At 39.0% G+C, this 27,377-nt stretch overlaps 1 protein-coding gene across 1 annotated transcript in view; it reads left to right on the top strand.

Annotated features, from left to right (window-relative positions):
• KCNQ5 (potassium voltage-gated channel subfamily Q member 5) overlaps window positions 1–27,377 on the top strand; it is a 260,391-nt gene that overhangs the window by 16,452 nt on the left and 216,562 nt on the right. The window lies entirely within an intron of this gene.

Genomic DNA, 27,377 nt, shown 5'->3' on the forward strand with positions numbered 1-27,377 from the left:
TCAGCTTGCTAGAAAAATGTGCTAATTAGTGGCACTGCCTCTAGATGCCAACTGAAAACAAGGCTGAAAACAGCTGCGTGTGTTCTAGGGGATGCAGGAATTATGCACTGCTGATAATTTTTGGTTCTGAACAATTGGGTTTGGGTCTGTCCCCAGCAGAGGGAAGTGATTTAACTAGAAGTGTCTTACTGAAAATGATATGAAATAAATATTTCTTTTTATTAGGAGTCTAAGGCTCCATAGAAGTTTGAGTCTAAGCTGCTTGAAATGTGATTATGTGCTTAATTACTTGTGTGTAAATAATGGAGTAAAATCCTCATGGGTTTTAATTGAGATACACCTGTAAGCAATTAAGCAGAGCAGTTTATAATATTGATTTATTTGAAATATAAGAAATATATCAATTCTCACAGCTCAGAATCACACACCTCCATGTCCTGAAAATATTGCCTCCTAAGAGAACCAGGTAGAAACCAGTATCTATTTATAGATTTATCTTTCTACCGTTGCTTTATCTGCTTCATTTTTAGTAATAGAAATAGAATAGTAGGAATAGAGAACTTCAGAGGTCATGTAGTCCATCTGCCTGACCACTTCAGGGCTAACCAACAGTTGCAGCATCTTACCGAGGGCCCTGTCCAAACCTTATGTACAATTAAGGTTATAATTTTAATTACATAGAATTAACATTGAAAATACACCATTTAACATAAATACGCAACAGAACTGTATTAAATAGTGAATGCTAGGTAATTAAATTTCATTAATTTAAAATAAATTTTATAGTCTGGTTAAATAGATAACAGAGGTAAATGTGTTCCTGAAAATTCATTAAATATTATGAACAGCATCTTAGTTATCAAGAATGGAAAAACAAATTAACACTGGAGCCACAAGGAACAGAAGTGTAAAGCTGAAGCTGAAATTTCAGGAAATTGCTGTGGTTTCTTGGTTTATTTTTAAAAATGGAGGAAATCTTTCCACTACTTTTTATAAAGATATCATTTTGAAAATCATACACAGTAAGTTTCTTAAAATAATACTGATGTGAGGGAGTATTTATCCCTTGCTGTGTATCTTTTGAAATGGGCATTTCTGATGTTGTTTTTCTTTTGATCTACCAGGCATACAGTGGCTAGGTGTGCCGGTGCTGTATGAGTGTCTTTAACTGTGGCTTAATGTATGTGCTCTGTTATGCTTCATGCGGAATGCAGACCAGAATTAACTCCCTCCAGTGGTAGAAGCACTGAGTGAATCGATTGCAACAAAATGCAGAACCACCTTAGCATGCACCCATACAATTAGAGGCTTTATTTGTATGTGCATATATATGTTTGTACGAAGGTGCTGTTGAACACAGCAGCTCCCGATCACAAAATGAAGTAGTGCTTTTTCCTTTCCACACCGGATAATCAACTTACTCCATAACTGACAGATTGCATCTGTCCTACCTTGTACCTGGCTGTGGGCCTCTTCTAGACATGACATGGTGGCCCACTAACCTTTTTACATAGTCTGGTGGGGTTTGTTTGGTCCCAGGTATCCGAAAGAAATGGAGGACTATTGCAGCCCACCAGAATGGTGTTCGTGTTTGTGTTTTTTTAGTGTGGAACTTAAATAATATGATTTATGACTAGTGAGTAATGTATGGTTGTGTCTGATAGTTGTGTGCGTATGGTTTATGCTGTAGGATGACAAGAGCAGATCTGTGGCAACTACATCCATTTAATGTCATTCTCAAAGATAAACTGTTCCCTAAATTGTAACCAGGCTTAATTTTGATGTTCAGAAACAGAGTATCTGAGAGACCTCTTCCTGCCTTTCTCCTAAGCCATATAAGCATACTCAAAAGTACCTATAGCTGCCTTTGGGGTGCGTGCTGATACATAGTGTAGAAGGGGAGATTACTAGCCAATGCTGACAGAGAGTGGATTTTGCATTGTGGAAATGTGGAATTTAAAAAACTCCATCCCAACTACAGTGAGGTGGCTTCCACTGTTTCTCAAATTGAGTGTAAGAGCATGACTTAGACAAATGCTATGCTTCAGTATTATCCATTTTGTACTTTTTTAAAAAGTGTGTTGAGCCTAACTTCACTAAGACTTTTCCACCTGAAATTATCAAAGGGCTTCATGGACTCCTCGATGTTCCTCTGAAGGAAGAAGAAAATCAATTGCTTCTGTTTGATGAAAGCTTTTGACGCTTTTGAATCTCTCTTTCAGGAGAAAGTTTTGCTAAAATTTCCCAGCCATCTTCATTCTCCATCCAATTTCATTCTCCATCCAGCTTCCCTTTTTCACTCCCCCTCTTCTCTTTGCAGATGACCAATGTGCAGAAAAGCAGGGGGTCTCCTAGTAGAGAGTTCTTAGTGTGTTTTTCATGCATTCACAAAGGAAGGCTGATACTCTAACAGAAAGATTTCTTTGGTCTGGATGGTACTCCGAGGAGCATAGTTCAGTATTAATAGTACAAAATAGAGCTGAGAATCTGAAAGGTGGAGAGAGAGTAGAAATATTGATGAATGCTGCGCTAAAACTTCAGAAGTTGTTAAAGAATTTTTCAGCCAGACTCCTAGCTTTAACCTTTCATCGTCTCCCTTCAGCTCTCCAGAAATGCAAAAAGGTTGATGAATGGGGGGTGGCTTCTGAAACTTGGTGAGCAAGAGCACTGTGATTTAAAACCATGGAAACTGTATGTGTAAGCATACATTTCACCCTCTTTTAGACTTAGACTTCTATGTTCTTAGTAATACTTTCAATTTGCATCCTAGTGTTTTCCAATGCCCTTGTTGTAAGGGAGCCAAGGATCATACTATTGTGTCCTGCAGCAGAGCCTAATAACCAGTGTCCCTGCTGGCTGCAGCACACAGTATGGCTCGCAGTGTATATCAATGACACTGGCTTTTGCTTTCACTGTTATCAAGGCACAGGTCTTATCCCTCATTACTGCAAGTGTAGCTCTATACTGTGGAACGATCAATATTTGCAAACCTTTAGCAAGCCAGCTGCCATTGTGCTGGCTCATCTGGGCTCCTCCTTCAATCCCACTGTTGGTGTGGAAGTCCCAGCAGGACCTCATTCCTCCATACGTTATTAGTGTGCTTCTGCCTGAAGCTTTGCGTACCTAAATAATGTTTTAGAAATGTACTCAATTCTCTAGCACACAGTTAAAAAAAAAAAAAAAAAAAAGAAAAAAAGAAAGAAAAAGGTGGATGATTCCCTTCATATGTAATTCTATATCAATGTTTAATTATTTTTCTACCATGGTGTTTTATCTTAAAGACTTCTAATGAAAAACACCTGGTCCAGCTACTGATTACAGTATCTATGGACTTTACATAAATATACAATATGTTTGGACTTATAAATGATGAGTGTAATAGTATTTTTGTGTTTAATGGTAGTACTTTTAACTCATTTAATTTTATCTGCACTCAGAATACTTTTAAGATAAAGAAGCCTTGTTGTAATGTGAGTAATCAGAGGATAATTGACATCCAAGTTGCTGTTACAAGTCAGAAATATTATTCAGGTTGCTTAATGTTTCACGGCTCCTTGTTGAAAGAATGCAAATGAAACAAGGCTGTAAGTGAAGACAAGCTGATGTTACACTCTGGGGTTGCTTCTTTTAAATTTGGCTTAAGGCATAAAATAACAGCTTGAGAAGCCAGTGCAGCAAGCACTAACTTTTCATTTAAAGCAGTCACATATTTAAACATGAAGGAGTTTTTTGAAGCTATGCTTTCGACATAAAAAATACTCATACAAAAATGTGCCCTTAAATGTTCTTATGTTTTTACTGCCAGGTCCTGCTGTAGTGTGTATTTCTTGGATCAAGAAAATAACCTAAAAGCTGTAGATTTGGTGATTTATTATTTTTTTGATGTTATGTTTTGAAATACCAATCAAGCATCATTCAGTTTTGAGTTCTGGGAAAATAATCTTTGGCAATTTTTATTATCACAAGCCTTATAATCTCAGTTATGGGTCACTTCGTTAGGAGGACTGCAAGGAAATGGCACAGGAACCTATTGGCCCTGTTGCATTGGAAGTGCAGGGGATCAGACAGCTGCCATGTCCATACTGCTTTGCTTTATGCTTTGCCCACCTGCCTGTTCTGTTGTCCAGCTTCTTGCTCAGGTCCCGTGTTTCTGGCTTTTTCCATTTGTGTGTCTCTAGTGAACTTATCTACTGTGGATTAAGCAGCAGGCAGGCTGAGCAGGTACCCACAAATTCGGTGGCTGGAAGTTTGGAGATCCATGTTTCCATAGGTTTCTTTGAAGTCACATAATTTATGAAAGATTCTGCTCTTGATATTTCCATTAATTAAAATTATAATTGAAAAATGTTCAGAATTTTCTCTTAATTTCTGTGGGATTTTTATTGTGTGTAGTCCAGGTCTTGAATATTTTGTACTTTAAATAAACTTGTTTTGATGGACATGAAAATATGCAATGTGCTGGAAACAGCGTGACCCAGGCCATTTCCATAGTTTCTACGTTTGGTCTCTGGGGAAAGTTCTCTATGGAGTAGCCTGGAGCTCCTTGACACCAGCTCCCCAGATTTCACCATGAAAACAAAATTGCTGAACTCTGGGATGTGTGACTCTTCTCACTCACTTCCTGAGAGTCCTCACTCTCTGTGTGTGAGGAGGCAGTGAGGCACAGCTGACAACATTAGGATACCTGTTTTTTAAAGTTCGGGTTGGGAGCCAGTGCTGGATATCGCCATCGGTGATTTGAGATTGCTACAGGGGCTGCGTGGGTTAATTTTTATAAAATGCAAAACATGCAGAATGTATTGAAATGCAGTTGGAGTTGGTTGCTGAGGCCCCTGGAGTTCCTGGAAGTGCCAGGCAAATGCAAAACAAGGCCTACTGCCCAGCTTGGCAGGAAGTGGCATTGTGGTGAGCCCGCTTAGCGGCAGGCAGGTGTTTCTGCTGCACTGTTTACGGCAATTTTAAGGCGGTTGTTGCCTCACATTTTGCAAGGGTATTTGACAGCCTGACAGCTTGCTATTTGTTGGCTGGCTCCAAGAGGGCATTGGTTACCCTGTTCTCCAAGTCCTGTTCCTTGCTTATAAAGCTAGCTAGTAAAAAAATGCTGGGCTGCTGTGTGAGTGGAGAATTGGTGTGATTTTAATTATCAAGTAACTTGCTGAGCAGCGGAAATAGTAAAACTTGGAATTGCGTTTCTGGATTCATTTCCTGCTTTGGTTTCTTAAGATGGTCAGAGCTCAGCTTGAAGCTTTTTCCTTCAGTGTTGGCATCCGGAAGGTTTCTATCCTCTGCATTTCTCATGTTGCGTGCTGTGCCTTTTCTGCGGCACAGATTTCCACATAGTTTCTTTCATCTGCCAGTTCACCCGTTTTCATTAAACATGTGAGAGCAACATTTTTTGTGTATTCCATCCCCTATGAAGTCTAATTGAAATCCTCTGCCATGTTGAAAGTTGGTTTGTGTTGAGGTTGGAGCAGACAAGCATGCACACAAGCAACCTGGTTGCATAAACCTTTTTTCCATAAGAATCCAGCTAAAATCTCATTGCTAACTCATCTGTTACTCAAGAGAACTCAAATGACTGCATTCCCAGGAGCATACAGTAACAGTTCAAGTTGACATGGCATTTCTTGGGAATGTGCTTGGTTTGCCCACGTGAAGACAAGGAAAAGACAAGTCCTCTGTATCAACTATCACCTGAAATGAAATGCAAATCAGAACATATTAGCGTAGGCATGTTGTTTAGGTTTCACTTCAGGTCTTTCCACCGTGAATGACAACAGCATTCCTGTTGTATGAGAGCTTTCCTGGAAAGGTAAAGCATTTGATACTTCCACCCATCTGCTTGCTGCTTAATCCCTGTGGACAAAAAAGGGTGATAAATATGAAGATGAGAAATCACACCCTTTTCCCTTTACCAGCTTGGAGAGGTGTTGATGTTAAGCAATGATAGTGCTTTGCACAGAGTTGCCAACATTTAGAAGTGTCATCCAAAGAAAATAAATAAACTGGGTGCCCGCTGGGCTCCAAAGAGTGAACAAACAGAGAGGATGCCAGGAAAGTAGAGTACAGGGCACGGCTTGGACACAGCCAGATTTATGGGGTGGATGTAAGAGAGAAGGGGCTTTGCACTTTCAAAAGCTTCCAGAAACTCCCTTACTCCTTAGGGAGTTGATACAACCCTACTGTGAGAAGTACCTTAACTTAGATTGGAAAAATACTTGAGACTATATGGAGACTATGGAGAAAGCCCAGAAAATACAGTAGTCCACTTCATTCAGGTAGTAGCATCTCTCAGTTAAATTTTCAGCAAGATTGTGCACATTGGTGTTAGTCCTTGTGATACCATTTGCAATCAGAGAATACTGGCAAAGAAAATCAGATATTGGTGGCAAAAGAAGGTTCCAACCCAGATGGCTTTGTTTGGTTTTGTTTTTTGTTTGTTTTATTTCATGGCTTTCAGGAAAATGATGATTTTAAATGCTTATTTTCTATTGCTGGTTTGTAATGCTGAGAAATGCATTTTTTCTCATTTTTGTTTTGTTGTTTTTGGTTGCTCGAGCTCAAACTGTGGGGAGAGCTCAAAACTAAAGCTTGTGTCTACAAAACTAGTGGCAGTATTACAGAAATACCTACAAAAGCAGTAGGTGAAATTAAAGCTAATTGTGTCAAATAAAAGGCACGTAACAATAATCCAGACCGACCGAATGCCATAGAAATCAGTTTTAGGTACGCACTTTGGCTGATTAGCAGAAATAGAAAGATTGAAAGTATATGAGCATACAGAAGGTGAAGTGTATAAATGAATTCAATTCTAAATTTCAAGGGTAAATTAAATCTAAGTCTTGGCTGAGATAATTCACATACCTGGAGCTGGAAAAACAGCAGTATATTTGCTTCATCCTACCCTGTGCCCTTAGTGTTTCAATTCAGCCACATCTCCATGTGCTGAATCCTGTGGAGACAGACAATGTAAGACCCATTCCCCTTCTGAGCTCCTTGTTTAAATGTTACCTACACAGTGGCTAAAAATGTTGTCAAATGAGTTAGGTGATATCTGTTTCTGGCACACAAAAAACCCTCCATCTTGTCACAAATTGACAGGATGGGAAAAAGTTATAGGCAGACAGGTTACAAACTAAAGTTATGTGGAAACTGGAGTGCCATTTTTATCAAGATGTTGTTGACGGGCCTGGCTGGAGAGGACAGAACTCAAAAGAGTATGCTTTTGTGCATTTTTCTCTGAATATAGAAACAACATTATTGTCTGTCTGAAATGAAGATGAAAAGCAAACAACTAAGAACAAATGCCTGGCATTCCTTTTTTATCCTGCATATAGTTCCCTCATCATTTTTATAAGAGAGTATTGGCGTTTTAACAAGCTGGCTAGCAGCATTTTAGGCATACTGGAAAAAAAAAAACCAAATCAATGAAAGAGCATACATTGTTTTGTCAAGAATTATTTCCTAGATAATGATGATTTTTGAAGGGTAAAAACAATGTCTAAAAACCTTATGTAAATGCCAAATCTCTTATGAGCAGAAAATGTGCAAGAAGTTTAAGTTTGCAACCCTTTTAAGTTTCCAAGATTTGTATAGTTGTAAACATTCTAGCAAAACTGCAAAATGTCAGCAAAATTCTATTAAAAATATTATTATAAAATTCTTTATAAAAACTTTTTTTCCTATTTGTGTTTTTATTGGCTCTCTATAGGATATGGGTTCATAACCCAGTCATAATCAGTTCCACTCTGAAATTAGAATTGGGAATGAAGCCACTTTTCCACAAGCTTGAGAGTAACGGTTGTTTTTGTGCCAGCAAAAATGCAATAGTGTCTCTTTCTGAAGACAGGAAGTACAAGAGAGGTTGTATGAGAAAGCGTATCTTGATAAAATGTGGTAAGAAAAGTCATTAAAGTATGCTGTGAATGAATGCAATTCATATCTATGTACATTTGTAAATTGAAAAAAATGGTTTTTTGCCCATTTTAAAATGCTTTAAATACTGTAAACGTATGCCAATATAATTTATTATTGTCAGTTAACATTTCATATGTTTCTATACCTAGAAGTTTCCAATGATTATAAAAAGTTTGTGGACTTCCAAAGAAATTTGTCTTGCAAATACAAAAAAAAATGTGGAGCTGCTGTTAATCATTTCTTAAAACTCCCACTTTTTTATTTAGAGTAAAATTCTGAATTTATGGCATCTAGAATGCCAGATGAAGATTCCTGTCTTAGCATCAGTGTAATGTTACAGTTATGTCTAATTTTGTTAGAATAAATCATATTTGCATGTTCAGAACTCTTGTTTACACAGTATTCCATTCTGGTTGTGCTGTAGAGGGAAAAGTCTTGAGAAAAGAAGACTGAGAGGGGACCTGATCCAGGTCTATAAATATCTGAGGTGTGGGGGGCAGAATGGCGAGGCCGAACTCTTTTCAGAGGTGAGTGGAGACAGGACAAGGGGAAACGTCCGGAAACTGCAGCATAGGAAGTTCTGCACAAATGTGTGCAAGAACTTCTTTACAGTGAGGTGACGGAGCACTGGAACAGGCTGCCCAGGGAGATGGTGGAGTCTCCTTCTCTGGAGATGTTCAAGACCTGCCTGGATGCCTACCTGTGCGACCTGCTGTAGGGAACCTGCTTTGGCAGGGGGGTTGGACTCAATGATCTCTGGAGGTCCCTTCCAACCCCTACAATTCTGTGATTCTGTGATTCTGTGAAAAGTGATGTGAAATTTGAAACAAGGCATTTTATTTTATTTGTAATACAGGTAGGAAAGGGAAGACAAAGTGTTATTAGTATATGAATTATGTGCCTAACATCTGTGTGTGCTGTGTGAACTTTCTAGAGGGTTTTTGCAAGCTTGTCATGCTAACATGCAGATTATTCCCGGGAAGCATTCAAGCCAGGCTGGATGAAGCAGCCTGAGGCTGCAGGCTGGGCTCTGAGCAAGCTAGTCTAGAGGAAGATGTCCTTGCCTATCGCAGGAAGGTTGGAACTAAATGATCATAATGGTTCCTTCCAACCCAAACCATTCTATAATTATGTGAAAGGGCTTGGTAGTACACTGGCCTGGGACATTGTTCTTTCTTGGTTCCCTAGGAGCAAAACATCTTTGAAGTAGGCAAGGGTCAGGGCTGGTAGTCCATAAAACATGAAGATAATTGTTCAGAGAGCTGTCTCTCTGGAGAGAGCCATGTGTGTCTCCATGGCCAGCATTTTGAGAGCCTAAACCCAAATTCCAGCTGTGGAAACTTGGGGAAGAAGAGTTGTCCAGATTTTTGTAAATGACAATGACATAGGCAGAAGAAACTATTTGCTCCTGAGCATCTCAAGGTAAATCAATTATTTTAAGAATAGCGTGATTTGAATGACATTTTTGAACTAGATTATATATGCTGAAATACTTGCAGTCCTTACATTACTGATGTCTGCAAAGTGTTTGCCAGAATCAAAAACCATTGTGTAGAGAGTCTGGTTTATGGCACTGCATCAGTGGAGATCATGGAGATTACAATTTACAGTTTGTTAATAGAAGAAAATGAACACTGTTGCATAACACTTGATATAATTTATATGTTTTTGGGTCACAGATGGAGAAAGATCCATTCAAAGAAGGCTATGTTGCCTGTTCATATATATTAACAGGAAATAAAGTTAGGTGATGTGAGAGGAAAAATGTGCTTTGTGACACACTGTATTTGGCAATAACCAAAATAGACTTGCATTGGGTGTATGACATACTTTGTGTTTTATTTCTCTTGGCCGTGCTGGCCTTCTGGCAACCTCGATCAAAGAACTTACTTCAGAGTAGTCAGTGTAATTCCAGGAGTTGAAATAGTGGACTGTAAGTCTTTACTAAGTAACGGCTAAAACTGTTTAAAGAAAATTTGAACTAAGTTTGCAGATCTGGCTTGAAGCTCCAAGCACAGTGAATATAGAAAACAACAAGGAAAAGAAGTTCAGTTTGATTAAAAATATATGCATGTTGCACTAATAGCAGCTATTTCATATACCAGAGCAGTGGATATTTGGGACACCAGAATTCTGCTATTGATAGACCTGCTGAACGCAGGTAGAATTGTACACTGACAGCTAGCCAATGGTTGTGCAGAGGCAGAGTGTTTAGGATGCTTTTCCTGGGTTTGATTTGCTCCTTTAAATAGAGAAAGTGTTGCATTCATGGTGCAGAGTGATGTCCCTCACCTTCCTATCTTGCTGGTGGGAGCTCTCCCTGCTATGTCTCCTCACCAGGTGTACTACGTTATGAAGTTAATTACCAAAAGCCGTAAAGCAGTTTCTTAAGTTCACCTCTTTAAAATTTGAAATCTTTCTGAGTGCTTCACTTCCAGTCTACGTTTTGTCATCATGGAAGTTTCCACGTGTTCCAGACATGCTTTGTCTTTTGAAACGTGGAAGGTGTTACACACGTCTTGTACCACATACATTCTAGCTGTTTTCTGGCTCATAAAGCAAGCAGGGTATTTAGTGGTCAAGAGTCACACTGAATATATATATATATATATATATATATATTTTTTTTTTTTAGTGTTTGCAACCCTAGATTTCAGTGTTTGTACTTTCTCTTTGATTTCTCTCCTTTCTGATATTCACCAAAGGCATTTCTTTTCCCTCTTATTGATTCACATATTTTTCTTTCCACCTCATTTTCATGGTGTCATTGCTTTAGTAGTCAGTGGTTGGGTATTTTAAATGTGATTTAGTGCTATCTATGGTAATAATGCCAGCTTTTATGAGCATCACTTGGCTGAGAAGAGACTTGCTGTGTATCTTATCTGGGTGTCCACTGAAGAAATTGGATGTGGCTGCTTAGCAAAGGTGGGTATGGAGAAAATTACCCTGGAGTTACAGAGGGAGCTCCGCACATTAGCATCATTTTGGTGGCAGGCAGCAAGTTCTGAGCACTGTGAAAGAGCCCACAGTGAGGAGAAACTGATGTGAGCCACAGCTTGGGGACATTGGAACTCAGGGCTCCTCTTTCCCAAAAGTGGGCTTAAAACCCTGTGTTGAAATGAATACCTGTTATGAGCTACAACACACCTAACAGTCCATTTATAATTCTTGAAAGATAGCAGCATAGCTCACTTGATGGTGAGCAGGCAAAGAGCATAAAAAGTGCTGCTGGAGAACCATGCCAGGGTCAGGTAGACTCCAGTAGGTCCTTGCCAAGATGCACAGTTGCTTTCAGAGCCCATGGTGACTGCATATCCTCCTCTGTCCCATTAGTTCTGCGTGATTGGGCTAGCACTTCTCCATAGCTCATTAGATGTAACGGTGTTTAGTGATAATTGGAAGCAGTTACTGTCTCAATAAATAAAGACATGAACTACTAAAAGCTGTCACTGTATGTTCTCATGTAGTCTGGGTGTGCCAGGACAGCATGTGTAGCTCTCTTCTCTGAGGTATTTATTTCCTTTTGTTCTCACAGGTCATAGAATCATAAAATCATAGAATCATTTGAGCTGGAAGGAACCCTTAAAGGTCATGTAGTTTAACTCCCCTGCAATGAACAAGGGCACCAACAGATCAGGTTGCCCAGGGTCTGGTCCAGCCTGGCCCTGAATGTCTCCAGGGATGGGGCATCCACTACCTCTCTGGGCGACTTGATCGAGAGCCTCATCAGCCTTATTGTAAAAAACTTACTCCTTACGTCCTATCGAGATCTTTCCTATTTTAGTTTGAAGCCGTTTCCCCTTGTTCTGTCACAACAGACCCTGCTAAAGAGTCTTCTTTCTTCTGTCTTCTTTCTTACTGACCCCCATTAAATACTGATCACACCATATAAATTTTAAATAGTGAAAATGACTCAAAGTCATGAGAAATAAAAACAGAAATTCCCACTTTTTTCTTATAGGAACATACAGCCAACTGGCATGTTTGCATTGTCTTAAGTTATATGCAGATAACCACATTGTTTTCACATTATGGAAAATCACCTAGTTCTATAAAAAGGCCATACATAATGAAAAAAACAAATGACAATGACAGTACACTCACATTTCATGTCATGGGAAGAAATACCAAGCTGAATTGTATAAATGTTAATCGTGCCATTTACCTCATGCCGGAAGGTTTTTGTAAGCCATAGTGATTAGCACTATGAAAGAACACGTTCAAATTACAGTAGAGTTCATAAACTGACATTAATGAAAAAATAGTGCTACCTGTCACGTAGATACATGCTGTGATGAATGCAGACTGTGAGGTTGGAAAACTATTTTGCTTTAGAAAATATCTTTTTGTAATAATAGACAGTGAAGCTCGTATAATATTCTAAAGATAAATATAGTTTTTAATTGAAAACTTTGTTGCCATTGTTTCTCATGCCCTTAATGTCACATTGAAAAATATTTTCCCATATTTCAATTCTCTTTTTAGCATGATTACATTTTAAAAAGAAATAATCATAGCAAAATTATTGAGACATACTTATTCTTTTAGCAGGTGGGAGATTAGGTTAAAGACAACAAAAAAGCATTAATTTAGATTTTGATGAAGATTCTTGAAACAGTTGCTGTAGAATATTAAGGCGTTCCTTCCATTTTTAAAAGCAGGGATTTTGTTGTATAGTTTTATATCCTTTTTAAAAGGAGAATGAATCTAGGTGCTTGTCACATTACTTCTAGTTCATCTCAATTACCTCTCCGTCAGTAGCTGATGCCACTAGTGGTGTTTCTTGTAGAACACTGAAAACACATGTTCAAAAGCAAGTGTAGAGGGAAGCTGTGTATTGCTACCCTTCTGCCCTTGACTTAGGTTTGGATCAGTGTGAAACAAAGTAAATGACATGTAAGAAGGCACAAATCAGAGTACAGCAAAGGACTTCTGGATCTCTGGATAATGTTCCAGGTGTTGTGGGCATGAGTGGTAGGTGTATATTTGTAATCTGTGCTACTGTGTGGAAACTTTTGCTTCTTCATTGATGGCATGACTTTTTAAAATGCACAGGGTCAGTTTTACAAGTTAGGTGTTTGATATAATCACCTTATTGTTTCCTTTCCTTCCTCTTGGCTTTGAGCTGTGCCATTAAATTACCTTCCTCTGTAGCTTAACAAGGTGCGTATGAAAGATTTTGCCATTAAAGGCTGCACTGAGAGCCATTTCATTACAAGGCAATGTTTTAATCAGTGAGGAGTACAAAGGTCCCCCTGCTATCTGATAATTAAAGATTTTAACCATCAGCAGTGATTTTAACCATCATTGTGTGTCTTGCTGGATTGAGATGCTTTGAAATTGACAGAACCTGTAATGAAAGCTCTGGAGGTGATCTCTGCCCAAAGGCGGCACATAATTCATAATCTACAAACATGAATTAATTGAATTAAAAGCACATTACCTGCATGTTCCAACAATACAGGTTTTAAACCAAATACTTGTAACCAGAAATGTGCAATCTGTCTTTATATCCTGCTCTGTTGCTTTGCCTTGCTTCTTCATGTGGCAGCTTTCTTGCATGGTGTTTTCTACAGCATGGAACAAAATCAGAAACAAATCTCTAGTCTAGGAATCCAAACCATCTTAATTTACTTCTCTGGTTCCTGTGTATCTCTTAGGTCTCTGTTTGCAGGGAGGGCTGTGGCACTCACGGTGGCTTGGCAGACCTTGCCACAGGGCAGGTTTCTTGAAAGCTTTCTCTAATCTAATTGTATATGAAAACAAGGGGGAAAAAACAAGCTAGCATTCTGCAAATATTAGCTATCTTTAAATATTAATTTGTTCTGGATATTCAGGAAAAGGTAGGAAAAAATAAATCCCTCATAATAGCTCATACTATCAAATGGCCATGCTGATAGTCTTTTATGAGACTAGCAACCTGATGAGAAGATGGAAGGTTATGAGGGCTTTTTAGTTGAGCAGGTTATAATTTCAGAATTCGATGAAAAAAAATCTGAAAGGCAGAAACTTGCAGAAATATGCCTAGTAATATACTAGTTTAGTATCCTACACCAAATTTTAATTCAGGTTTGTTTGTTTTTTCTGTTTTGTACAATATTCATTTTTTCAGCTGATACTTTGTGATAGTATTATATCTTGGGTTGTCCCCCACCCTGCCTTATGCTAAAGCAGAGGGCAGGATGCAATTTGTTTTGTTTTTGCAATTTGTCCTATTACTATGGAAGTAATGCTGAGGGGTAATGTCTTAGTCAAATTGTCCTGTGGTTTGCTTTCTCTAGACATTTGTGTTTCACCACAAAGCTCAGAGCCAAACATTTTCTTTCTGATCGGCATGAGTCCCTAGCCCCAACACATGTTCCCAAAGAACATCCTTTTACTCTGCATGAATTCACAGTGAACACAGTGGCAAACAGCCTCCAAACAGAGCAGAATTTCCCCTGCACACAGCAGTCCTCATTCAGCAGCAAGCTATCTGCTGTGTGATACTTTGCCATATCCACAGGACAAGGGGTGCCAGGACTTGGCTGTACCAGCGCTGCCTTCCTCCCTTCTTCACAGCTCCCAGTGCTGTTTTCCACCTGTTGTAGGGACACTTCTTGCTTCCATATTTTGCATGCTGAACTTTCGTTGGACTGCTCCCTGTAGAAATCCATGGAAAACTCCCAAAACAGCTGTGGAAATGCCTCTGAATTTCTTTGTATCTTTCAGCTTTTGCTGAGGTTGTTCTCTTATGCTTGTTGCATGTATGCACTTAGGACCTAATTAAACTCTGCATTCTTCCACTAATTTTTTTCCATTTTTGATATTTAAAAATAAACCAGAACTAAATGCTGACATTTAAGATCTTGGTCAGCTATGCAGCTGGAGAGTAAGTGCCATTTGTTTGCCATGAAAGTTGAAAGAAGAGCTTTGCTGTATCGTGTCTCCCTAAATAACAGGCAGCAAGAGGTAGGAAGCCAGAAGATACATGCAGACTTCAGGCATTTCTAGGATGACATTTCAAGAAGAAAATAATGTAAACTTGACACTGGAGACAAGGACATGCGACACTTGTCTAGTTTTGTCATCTGGGGTTGATGGATTGAAAACAACACATTACTGCCTGCAACTTGCAGAGAGGTTTAACCATCTGCACTCTTCTGTTCCTACAGACTGCACCAGGAGCCTGCAAGACAAAAGTGGGAGGACCAGGGAGAATTCAGGATGATGTCTAACATCTTTGTTTGCAAAGCAAACTTTGGGCATCACATGAATAAGGTTTTATTTCAGCAGCAAATCATGACTTGTTTGAAAAATAATACTTGGTACTGAGAACTGGTACAGACATACTACTGAGTAATACTGTCAGAGCTAGGATTTATTTGCTTGTATAGGGGAGAAAAAAAAAACAGAAAACAATCTAGCGGAAGGCTTTCATTCAATTTATTATTAATACTTGAGACACATCATGGTTTGTTCATTGTGCAATTTATAATAAGTACTTTGTTAGAAAAGACTTTCTACTGTTAATGACTCAAACTTTGTGGTTACCGGTTCATATGAGAATTTCTACCCAAACTGGTGAGTAGTGCGGGAGTAAAGACTCTTCTGCGAGTCTGGCTTTGCACTCATCTTTTGCAGTCTGTAGATTTGAGTTTTCTTACATTTTACTCAAGTTTTCCTGCTGTACTGTCATTTCCTTGTGGTGGAGGTTCATCTTTGTCTTCATTCTTGGTGAATATATGCACATTCTGGCTTCTGGGGTTGCTGCAGATTTCTCAGACTTTGTGAAAGTTATTTTTACAGATAATATTAATATTTCATGATTCAGTGGAGGTAAACAGTCTGAGGTTCTTTAAAGTGTGGTAATATAGGAAATGAGATAAATGCTATAGGTAAACAAGAGGTAAATCTTTGATGTCCTGCTGGCAAAGAACTTCTGCAGTTGCAGTGCTACTTGGAAAACTTTGCTGGGAGATAGGTAGGAATAAGTTAAAAGCTTAAGAAGAGTGTCTCAGAAACTTAAGATTTCTGTTTGATATTCTGGGGAAAACTGGGAAAAAGTGAGAGGGCTGGAATTTTTTTTTTTTTTTCTGGAGAAAGCTTCTCACATATATGATGGCACATATTATGAGACATATGCTCGTAATATACATTGGCACACTTACAAGATATATGCTTATGCCACTTTGTATCTTATGCATTTTCCTCTTGTGAGAAAAATGATTGTGGCGCTTTGTATTTTATGTGTTTTCCTCTAGAATTATTTATTTTCATTCTCTCACTAGCAGAAGTACATGAGAGGAGGAGGGGGAGGCAGACAGGCACAAATGGCATAAATGTTCTCGGGACTGACTATGCCTGTGAAGTGTGGTAATGTGCAAACAGTCCTGAATATTTCACTACTTCTGTGTTCAGAATAGGGAATTTCATATGTGAAATACTGTACACATGGCTCAGCTGTAATGTAGCTTCATCTTAAGGGCAATAAATGCTGTTTCTCTTCTCTAACCAATGGAAGCCAATAGGATTAGGTTCAAGCCAATATCATTACTTGCACTTAAGTAGGTACACGTGTGTTTCTCATCTGTGTCTCAAGGATTTCTTTCCTTAATTTTTTAGATGTGGGCTGTGCTAGCAGATTTTTTTCTAGCCACTTGTTTCACCTGAATTATTTTGAAAAACATTACTTAAAACACTCTAGCGTACTTGAGAAGAATAAATAAAAAGCAATGGAAAAAAAAGAATAATGAAGGAAAGAAAAAGAAAAACGGATGCTTTTGTTTATGTTTAGCTGTCAAAAATAAATGAAAACAAGTTGCAGATGTAGATGGGTCTGGCTCTGTGAATATCTACTGGCACTTTCTCAAACAAGAAGCTTTTGAAAAGTTGAAAAGAAATTTGGTAGAGAGTAGCAGTTTCGTTCTACTGGGTTAATGACTGTGAGATACTCCAGCTGGGGCTGGATGTAGGCAGACAGCTGGGGTTTGCACCATGGAGTTCCCTGCAACATCATAATTGACCTCACTTTAGCTTTTTTGTGAGCTTCAAGACACCTTAAGGGCACTGCTTATGTTCCCCAGGAGAAAGCTGAGGTGTCTCAAGGTACTTGGCCTTGCTTTGGAGGCTAGACACAGGCTGGACTTTGAGGTGCAATCACTCCTGCTGTGCAGAGGCCTCATGTTTCCTGCTAACTGTCTGATGTGTAGCCTTGGACTGAATTGCTGCAAAAATTGACAGGAGTGGTTTAACCATCGCCTCTAATGTGAGCCCTACCTTCCCTGAGATCGCTGAGAGGAGCTTGCATGGCTTGGACCCTATAGGCTCTGGAAACATTAGGAAAGGAGCCAGAAAGAATAAACCATCAGAGTGTCTCTTCTCTCAGCCCTCTTCTTGGAGGTACTTCTGCCTTTCTGTAGCATAGAGCCCAGGAGAGGCTGTAGGCATTTCATCTTCACAGCTAAGATTCCTCTCACTAAAATTAATTATGTTTTAAAATGTCCTGTCTTGCTCCAATTTATAGGAGGGAGATGAGGTTCTTTTAATATCTGTATACCCGGCGTGAGATTAAGAAACAACGGTTCAAAAGTCCAACCAGTTCATTACAAATTCTAATCAGGGAGACGGGGAAGGGAAGGAGGGCGACAGAAAAGGTAGGAAAGAAGCAAGAATTGCGTAAAGCGGGGATAGCACCAGGATCCAGCAACGGTCCTGCTGCACGACGTTCTAAGGTCCGAGGCAGAAGCAGCGGGGAGGGGAGAGGGAGGAGAAGGAGGAGAAGGAGGAGAGGGAGGAGAGGGGGGAGAGGGGGCAGCAGCGTGGCCGGCCTTGGGCAGCAAGCAGGTAGCAGGAGGCAGTAGCAGAGCCAATCCAGGAGGAAGCAGCAGCGCTCAGGCAGCAGGCCCAGGAGAGTTCGTCAGCATGCAGGAATTCCATAGTGAGAAAACTGATGTCAGACACCTATCCTCATGGTTTTCGATTCCTTTTATCCTACTTGCTCTCGTGCCTACCTGACATCCCTGGGCGCTCAAGCAAGAGTCATGTGAGTACCCCCTGAGATGGCCATTATCTTGAGATAAGTTCACACAAAAGATCACTTCACAGCTATTTAGCTGCAGCTCATCTCGCTCTTGTTGCCCCTGGCCTTGTCTATCTGTGTCCCCGAAAGAAAGGATTTCACAACCCTTGCCCAGGACTTGCCTGGATTTGTTCATCTATGTCTCCAGCAAGCTTTGGGACAATAAGAATAATATCTTACATGCCCAAAGGTGATTAACCCCTCTGGACGCAGTTAGAAGGAAGAGTCTAACTAAGCCATTGATGTTTGTATTGCATGACGGTAACAGTGATGCAGATGGCATTTGCACATGTGTGTCTTGGCTCGGTTTCTTAATTAATTAGTTTTGCAAAGGTGTTGTGAGGTTGGCTGCGTTTCTTTCCCTTTCCTGCACTTCCTCTGGCACCAGCGCCCTTTCCTTCACGTTTCTTAGGGCAAGATACTGCGTTTCCTTCCAATCTCGAGTCAGTAGCAAGATCTAAGTTGATGTATTTAGCCAGGTTGTGAGCATCTGCCTTTCCTCCCCTGAGTACATATGACGCATGACAGCAGTCTTCTTGAAAAAAAGTAACATAACAAAATCATCTAAGTCATTAAATGGTTTAAGCAAATAATCTTCAAACAATGACATACATGGCACATATTTATCTCCCATCTCAATTAGACTGTGCCTTAATTAAGATAAATTGACTTTTTGCTTTATTTACCGAAATAAGACTGTGTAAGGTTTTGTTCTCTGTCACAAAACCTGGATGTTTCCAGGCACATGGGGCTGTTTTCCCTCAGTCTAACTGGCTCCTCTCAAGCTGATTTCTGTTTGTCTTGACAGCAAGATAATAGCAATAAGGAGCCTTGTTCTGATTTTGATATGAGTAGAGTAAGCTTGACACCTCGTTTGCTGGGCAGCAGGACCTGTTGCTCTGTAATGAGGTGCTGACTTGGAGACACGTCCGGATGCAGTATTAATGGCTAAAGGGGATAGACTGGTTCATGTCATGAAAGTGCATGGAGTTTGTGGAAAGACACATCTAACAGCTTTATCTCAGGTGATTCTGTGGGTCTGCTTGTTTACGCAGGTGATGTGAGGAAAGCTATTTTCTCCCTACTACCTTGCTTGCTCATAGGCTGAAAAGAAGCACCTAAGGTGTGCTGAATTAGGGCAGTCTTCATCTTTACAAGCCTGAAGAAAAGGGAAGCCTATTGCTTTGGTGTGTCTCTCCTTTCATCCTTGTACTCATTTTGCCATTTATTCTTGCCAAAAAGAGAAAATGGGACTGTAGAAGTGGGAGCAATTTGGGTCACTGTGTCTGTGTTTGCAGCATAGTGGGTAGTTAATATGATTAGATTTGAATTACCTCCTTTCCAGATGCTTGCTGTCTCAAGTCTCATTTCCCTTAGCTTTCTCATCAGCCTTTCTTTTATTTTTTCCTTTTTCCTTTACCTCAGAAGGGTGCTTCTTACATGAATAATTGCACGTAACAAAATACATCCTGTCCAGAGAAATCAACTGGGTTAAACTGGTACCATAAACTTATACTTGGGGAAACTTACTTTTCCAAAGACATCGGTAAGGTTCTTGTTATTCCTGCTCATCCCATGGGAAAGTAACTTACTTGTTCTAGGCTAATACTGCCATCATTGCAGTCTTACAGCTAGTTCTATGCAGCAGCAGATCCATAAAACCTTTGACTTATTAAGATTGATGCATACCATCAATTTTAGGAATGCCACAGTTAAGATCTCATGTTAAGACTAGCCAAAAACATTTGAACAAAGAGGACCCCGAAGAGATACAACATCTACAGTCAGCTCACATTTTCAGTAATGCACTATGACTGGCACACTTGTAAAATTTGAGGTTAATAATGTTTGTAAAACTTTGCATTGCTTTGCATCAGTTGCTTATTTGAGCACACAAACATTTTTTATGCTCCAGGGAATTTTATGAAAATCTTCTGTTTACACATATAAATTGAATTTCTTTCTCATGCAGCCGTGAAATATGACCTGAAACATATTTATCATTTTTAAATAACACAAATCTAGATTTCAGCGTGGAATAATTGTTTCTCAGTTTTTTATAATCAAAGCATGCAGTCTAAAATTGCTGGCAAATGTTTAACTAATAGCATAACGAAGTGCGTGTAGAATAAATAAACAGCCTTTAGTGAAAATATTGGAGTGAAATGAATGTGCAGTTCATCTGGGGAGCCACGTTTGGAAGGTGTTGTGCTGTGGCAGGGCTGTCCAATTTATCAAGACTGAACATTTTGCTGAATGCTGCTTGTAACTGCTCTGAAAACTCTTACAATTCCACATTTTCTGCTGCTCAAAGGCCATTAAAACTACATTACTTGGAAAAAACAGTAGCCCCTAAATTATGAGTGCATTACCAAGTGTATTACGATTGAAATGTGCACTAAGAAAGATTTTTAATTTTGTAAACAAATTAATACTTCTTAAAACAAAACTGAAAATTAAGTCTAAGATACATGATGTACTAGGATGTCTCCAAGTAACCATGACGACAGTTTGGGCTTTGTGCTCGTTTGCTATATCTGATATCAGAGTGTGTACTTTTTTTTTTTTTCCAATTGAAGAAAGAGTCAGAAGGGGGGTTTACATAGGCACTAGGAAAAGTAGCCATTCTCATGGTAACTTAGAGGTGAGAAGAGAGTTGTGCTACTGCAGGTATCTTCCTATGCTTGTCAAACAAACTATTTTTATTTTTTTCCTGTCAGTGTCAGAGCTATTAATTGCTTGTAGATTTATGTGCCACTGAAAAACTACAAAATGTGTGTTTTCTAAGTAGATGTTAAATCTCCAGAAGCCTGATTAGCAAGAGTGTCAGTGCATTTTTTAGATGAAGAAGCTGATGTGGTGAATCTAGGAACTGAGGAAAATGTCCCAGTTAGTTATGAAGACTCAGCAGTGATGCGGTGCAGGATCTACAGCACACACATGCATTCTGTGTAGCTGTCTGAGGTCATAAAGGATAGGAATAAGTAAATTAAATCCCATGAAACTATTGTTTTGTGGCCCTACAGCATGAGAAGCCCTTTGCTGTTTTGGCATACTCTGCATAATAAACCTCCAGTTCTGCCTGGCAAATTGTCAAGAATAACGATGTCCTACAAGTTGAAAAATTCAACAGATTATTCCTTTACTATGATGTGAAGGTTTTCCATTACTAATGAATTAAGTATTGAAATCAAAACAACTTGGAGGATGCAGTTCAAGCAGGATTATGTATTTCTTTGCAGACAAGCACCAACATTATTTTTTTTTCACAAATAGTACTTTTGCATTCTTTATTCTGGGTCCTTTTTGTAGTGAATATGGAATCACAGAATCATAGAATGGCCTGGGTTGAAAAGGACCTCAAGGATCTTTGAGTTTCAACCCCCCTGCTGTGTGCAGGGTCACCAACCACCAGACCAGGCTGCCCAGAGCCACATCCAGCCTGGCCTTGAGTGCCTCCAGGGATGGGGCATCCACAGCCTCCCTGGGCAACCTGTTCCAGTGCGTCACCACCCTCTGAGTGAAAAACTGCCTCCTAATATCTAACCTAAACCTCCCCTGTTTAAGACCATTCCTCCTTGGCTTATCACTATCAACACAAGAACATCCTGTTTTGTGGCCTGACTGCATAAGACATATAGTTTAAATGAAATGTACCAACCCACAGCAAAATAAAATATGCATGCTTTTTAAATACTTGTAACAACAGAAGCACTTTGCTCCTGGAAGGTATCCTAAGAATGGAAAATAATAAATGGATCAAATTCTTGAGAGAGCTACTTATGTCTAAATAAATTGATTATAATAATTATTAATGTCATATTTATGTCATGACAACTCTAATTCAGCCCTGCTGTTCTATATGATATATGCCTGTAGTAATGGAAAACACAATATTTAGTTGCCTCTCATTTCCCAGCAGTGCAGACAGTGGTGTGTGTTTGCAGCCAGTCTTACTTGAAATCTATGGTGAATAGAGCATGCACAGCATCCCCGTAGGTATGAGACAAGCCTGAATGAGAAAGTAACATATTTTTGAGATATTTATGAATACTTTTCCTTTGGAGCTTAGTTCGGAGGGCTGGGGCATTGCCGCCCTGTCTGTAGGTGTTGAGGAGAGTGCTTAGAGGAGACAACTCCACCACTTGCTGCGCCTCTTCAGAGTGGCCTTCTGTCTCCAGCAGCAAATGGAAAATGAGTAATAGCCCCTCCAAATCCCTCCTTTTCAGCACAATATGTTGTGAGAGGGTTTGTCCTGTATCCATATGGTGTTCCTTGTTAAGTCTTATTAGGCAGAGTATCTAAATAAAATTATTACAATTGAAATAGAGCAGACGTACAAACAAACTTGTCCAGCCTAATTGAGAAAGTGATATGGTTTCGCCCAGCTGTACTTTTATCCCTGATAGGTACTGTATGTCCTCCTAGGTTGAGTTCTTGAGAAGAGTGATATTTACTGTCATATCTGTCAGCAGTGTTGCAGTGCTTTGATGAAGGCTATTCTGCTCACAATCAAATGACTTAAGAAGTTATTTTTGGCTTTGTTTATGGAAAAAAAAAAAAAAAAAGAAGACATTTTGTGAGATTGTAGTTGGAGTCCGTGGAGCAAAAAGGACGAATAGTTTCTTGGAATTGTAACTTAGAAATAAGCAGGAGTACCTCTGAGAACTTAAAAGCAGAATGTGGAACTCCTGCCATGGTTTGAAGGCACAAGCAGCTGTATGCAAATCCTCGTGCATAGTTAAAAACTAACTCCTTTTACATGCTGATCTAGATAATGATGAAACATCCTGTTGGAAATGAAGTTCCTCAGTGGTCACTGTTGTTTTGTAGTCTTATAGGATTATTCCCTTATTCATTTCCAGCTAGACTGACGTAATGCATCAGATGTCAAAAATGAAGACTTTCCATTCTGGACAGAAGATTTACTGGGATATGATGAGCAAACATCAGAGAACAAAGGCTTGCTTCTTAATGGAGAGTAGAGCTCAATTTATGGTCTAGTTAGTAAATTTTTCTCCTGTGCATAATGCAGTTCCCTTAGGAATACACTGAGTATCATTGTTGATTCGTATGCTTTTTTTTTTTTTTTAATCACTCCAGTTTCATGTTGGATCATTCCTTTTTCTTTTGTGGTTGACCCTGAATGTGTATGTTTATCTGGCTGGAATACAAGACCATCAAAAATCAGGAAGGTCTTCTTCCAAGGAGCAACTCTACTGTTGGGGCCAGATGAAGATGCTGAAATGCAAAGTGATACAGAATCAGAATCACCTGGGTGTGCCAAGGCTGAGTGCAGAAGCTGCTGTCCTCCTTGGTGCTTAGCAGTTGTGCCTCATTGCCCACTTTTGGTTTAGGGCTGTTCTGAAAATGAGTTTGTCTCCAGTTTCAGAAATAACAGAGAAACTATGATGATTTCTTTCTTGTTGAAAGTTCCTTGGATTCAGTACTGACTGGGACCATGCTGGGAAGTGAGGAGGCTGTAGTATTTGCACAATGTCCACATTTCTTTAGGAGACTGTGGTATATAACTATCTATACTGATTTGTCCATTTTATGCAAGACAAGTTTTTCATATAAATTTTTCCTGGATAAAAATTGTGACATATTACTTCATATTGACTATGATCTACTGTTTATATTTTATTTCCAAAATGTTTAAATGCTATGAATTTTAGAGCCTGCATGCTTGACATAACTGTCAAAATGTAAATTGCTGGCTTAACATTTCTCCAGTAGTCTCCAGTCTGTTCTGTGGATAAAGAAACAGTGTTTTCAGTTTTCTACTTAAAGAGTTTAACAGAGAATTCAAAGCAGTTGTGTTCTCTTCAGTTTTATGCATTAAAAATAAGTCTCTTTTAATCTTAAATTCCTTCAAAATGTGATCACCTAGAATGCCAGTTCATTTAGCTGAAAATTCAACTTCCTTTTGATTTGCAGATATTTTTCCTCAAGTGTGTTTCAATAATTCTAGGGAGCGAAGAGGCTGCATTTGTGAGTATGAATCCAGAAGTCTAATAAACATCCTTTGTTACTTTCTGAACTGTATTTTCTGCACTTTTATGATTCTAGTCTCCACCTGAATGCAATTTGACACAAGTTTCTAAAAAATTATCTTTTTCACTGTTTCACAAATTGAAAGGAAAAACTACAACATACGAATAAATTTCCTGATGCATACCTGTGTTAGTAGATTTTCATTTATATAGTTTATCTGTGTGTGAAAATAAATATAATTTGCATAGCATGCCACTAGGCAACAAGTAGTGCCAAAAAGTTGTGTTTAATTGAAAACTAACACGTTTTAGTACCTAATAATCAAGAAAATAGATATTTCTGCAGGAAGCAAAGCTAAAGAGTAAATACTTGAGAAAATACATCAATAAACATCTTGGTTGCTCTGAAAGTAATGCCTCCTGTTTTTCTATGGGAAATACAAAAGATACAAAGAGCACAGTAACATGTAATGGAGCAAATTGTCAGCTACAAAGTGCTCTTTTTTTAACACAGTCAACGCCATTAGCTATGCATTTTCACCAGCCATGAACAAGAGCCTGCATGCTGTGCTTGTAAAAATCCACAAGGCTGTCAGGATTGTGGCTTGACTTTGCCATCTCTGTCACCACTGCTGAAATGCACCGCTCACTGCTTCATGGTGTTCACATCCGCTCTTTATTCTCCGTAAATGTTCAGCAAGTGTTGATGCATGTCAATGGGTGCCATTTTCCACATGGGGGAATTAAATTCCGCATCTCTGCTTCAAACACGCTTCTGTGTCAGGCACCATTTTGTGAGAGTGCCCCTCTGCTGCCATCTGTCATACAGCAACAAAATGTAATGGTGGGAAATGGTGCAAAAGTTCAACCTATACTGCCATATCATCACCATCTGCTTCTGAGGTCATAGGCTAACGTAGTAAAATAGGAGGCACTAATTTTGGAGCAGCATTTACAGAAGGTTAGTAGCACAAAGTTGCTTCTAATTAGAAAAACAAAACAAACAAACAAAAAAACCCAACAACCTTGAAACAACAGTATTCCAGAAGCATCTTCTTTTTAATTGGTGATGGAAAGTGATAGCATTAACTGAAAACCCACTGGTTACTCTTTTGTTTTCCTTTCACTCTTTTTCATGAAAAAGACTTGTGGAATCAAACTAAGTTTTATCCAGCCTAAATTGCACTGGAGGGTTCTTTTCAGAGCAAGGATATAGAAGCCAAGGTCTTCCTTGAACTCTGCTGTACTAACCCTTTCATTTTCTAATAAGGAAGGGCTCAAGGCTTTCTGAATTGCGAAGTTAAACTCTTAGTTGTGCTCACTTCTACGTCTCTACTTTTTGAGCCATGAGAAATAGTAAATATTTTCTTTTCACTTCATGCTTGTACAGTCATTTTCATACTAGTTGTGGAAATTGTTGTTTTTCTTGATTTTACCCCCACCCTAAAAAGCTATAGTGTATTATCATACAAAGTCCATTCTATTATCTTTCCTTGCTCTTTTTCTACACAATAAGAAACATGATTCTTTGATTTTGTGAAACTTGTATTCCTTTATCAGGAATTGTAAGGGTGGGTGTTGACTATGTTCCACTAAGGAAAAGTACACGGAGCTACAGGGGGAAATATTTATTGCTGATCACAAGTGGGTAGAAATGTAGCTTGCTAATTTTATACTAATGCACTTGAAAGGGAAGAGATCCAAGTACTGAAAATAAAAGCATCACGTGTCCTCCATTATTTGCTTATGGAAGCAAGGGTGTGCAGTAGGATGATATTGCAAACATGAGCTGATCCTTTTTCCATTGAAATCTACATCGCTTGATTAACTTCAGTAGGAGCAGGCTATGCCCAAATGGTAAATACGCATGTAAATTCTTCCAGCAATTGTGAAATAAATGACTGCATATCCTGAGTCTATCTTTATAAATGCAAAGTAAAATAAAAAGTAGCATCTGATGTTTCTGGTGAGCAATGTTGACCCATGCATACTTGGTGAATAATTACCCTGATGATTATTGAGTAAAACTAAGTCGTTTAGGGAATACAGTTTTTTAAACTATACAATGACTGCTCCAGAAGTAATGCCTCCTATTTTACTATATTGGCCTACAATATCAGAGATGGGTGTTGGTAGTATGGCAGTAGAAGTTGAACCTTCCCACCAGCATTTTGTTGCTGTGTGACAGATAACATCAGAAGGATAATCTGACAAAATGACATCTGACATTTTGCTTTGTATGAAGAAAAGGTGTGTCGCTGAATTCTTCCATGTGGATAAATGGCACCCATCAACATTCATCAGTGCTTGCTGAACAACAAGTTTAACTTAGATTATTAAACTTAGTTAACTGTAGCTAAAATACCTGAAAGCAAGAGTAAAGAGAAATGGTGTTATGGAGGGGAACTTGTTTCGAAATTCTCACATCCCAAATATAAAGAGTCATGAGCGTATTTATGTGATTGTCTTAAGCCATTTGGGCTTTCAGCTTAAATTTCCAGGGTGTTTTAGAACAGGTGGATAGCAGTCTCTCTATTTCCTAAGGCCAGCACACACTTAATCTTGATTTGAGGTGGGAATTCTCTCACTTGGCATTAGATACCATGTTAGGCTGTGGGTTTGTTGGTGTAAGCGAAGCATCCTATGCTCCTGTAATAGCCAGAGGAAAGAAATGGATATTTGTGTACTGTTCGCCTGGCCTGGTTTGGACCTCTTCTGTGTAGCTAGATGAACTGCCTTCTAAAAGTATCAACTTTTCTATAGTGATTATAAGGTTCAAATGGTGTAGTAAACAATGCCTCCATTTGGTCAGATAAATCTTGTAGTGCATGCCCCTTTCATGTTGAATTAGTTCTGCAGCTTCCATGCTGTCAGCTTTTTCTGCCTTGACAACATTTTCAAGAAAGCCATTTGCATAACAGATGATGAAACTTAATTGTACCAAAACCACTCTAATCATAGGAAGTTATTTTTGCCCGATCCTGGGAGATTTTGCTTCAGATAATCAAAACCAATCAAAGATCTAATTCCCAACCCTACCAGAATATAGTCAAAATGTGTTCTACTTTTGTGTCTTTATGGAAACTTGCATATTTTGTTTGCAGAAAGGAGCAGTGTTCAGCAAGTCAGACCAAGCCTCAGATAACTGTTGTAACAATTGTCTTGACATTGTTCTTTATCATAGGGCGCATTTTTAATTCAAATTTTCAAATTGTTTACTCATCAGATTACTTGGTCTGAACTCTTAAAGCAAAGCATACTTGGGTCTCAGCTGAAGAAAACAGCGAGATGAACAGTGTGTGTATAGCCACATGTCTCAAACACAATAGGCTTAAAACCTGTTCCATTTTTTTCTGGCTTTTTTAATTAGAATGTCTGGCTTCTTCCCATTTATGTTAAGTTAG

Source organism: Centrocercus urophasianus, unplaced genomic scaffold (assembly GCF_019232065.1).
Source record: "Centrocercus urophasianus isolate 14NV4802_14NV808 unplaced genomic scaffold, USGS_Curo_1.0 seq_10, whole genome shotgun sequence".
Classification (NCBI taxonomy): Eukaryota; Metazoa; Chordata; class Aves; order Galliformes; family Phasianidae; genus Centrocercus; species Centrocercus urophasianus.